Source organism: Perkinsus marinus, assembly GCF_000006405.1.
Source record: "Perkinsus marinus ATCC 50983 genomic scaffold scf_1104296976154, whole genome shotgun sequence".
In the NCBI taxonomy this organism is placed as follows: Eukaryota; Perkinsozoa; order Perkinsida; family Perkinsidae; genus Perkinsus; species Perkinsus marinus.
Window position 1 is genome coordinate 112,364 of NW_003200491.1, and position 279 is coordinate 112,642.

The following is a 279-nucleotide window of genomic DNA, read 5'->3' on the forward strand; positions in this document are numbered from 1 at the left end:
GTCGACCTCGAGCGAGCCTCAGCCCTGTGATTTGGCGGCCCGACGTGCGGGTTTCTGGTTCGAGTTTAGTCTTTCGACCGAATTCCGCATTCAGGGTCCGCTGTCCTGTTTACCATACGGTATGGTCCATACCACCCGGTGTGAGTGGGTTGTTGCCCGTTGGTAACATTTGCGGTGGGTTTCAATGAGACACCAAGCGAACAGTTCTGCACGCAAGCGTCGACAGACGCCATGGGCACCAGACGAGTCGGGCTAACTAATATCTCTTCCTTCGAGTCA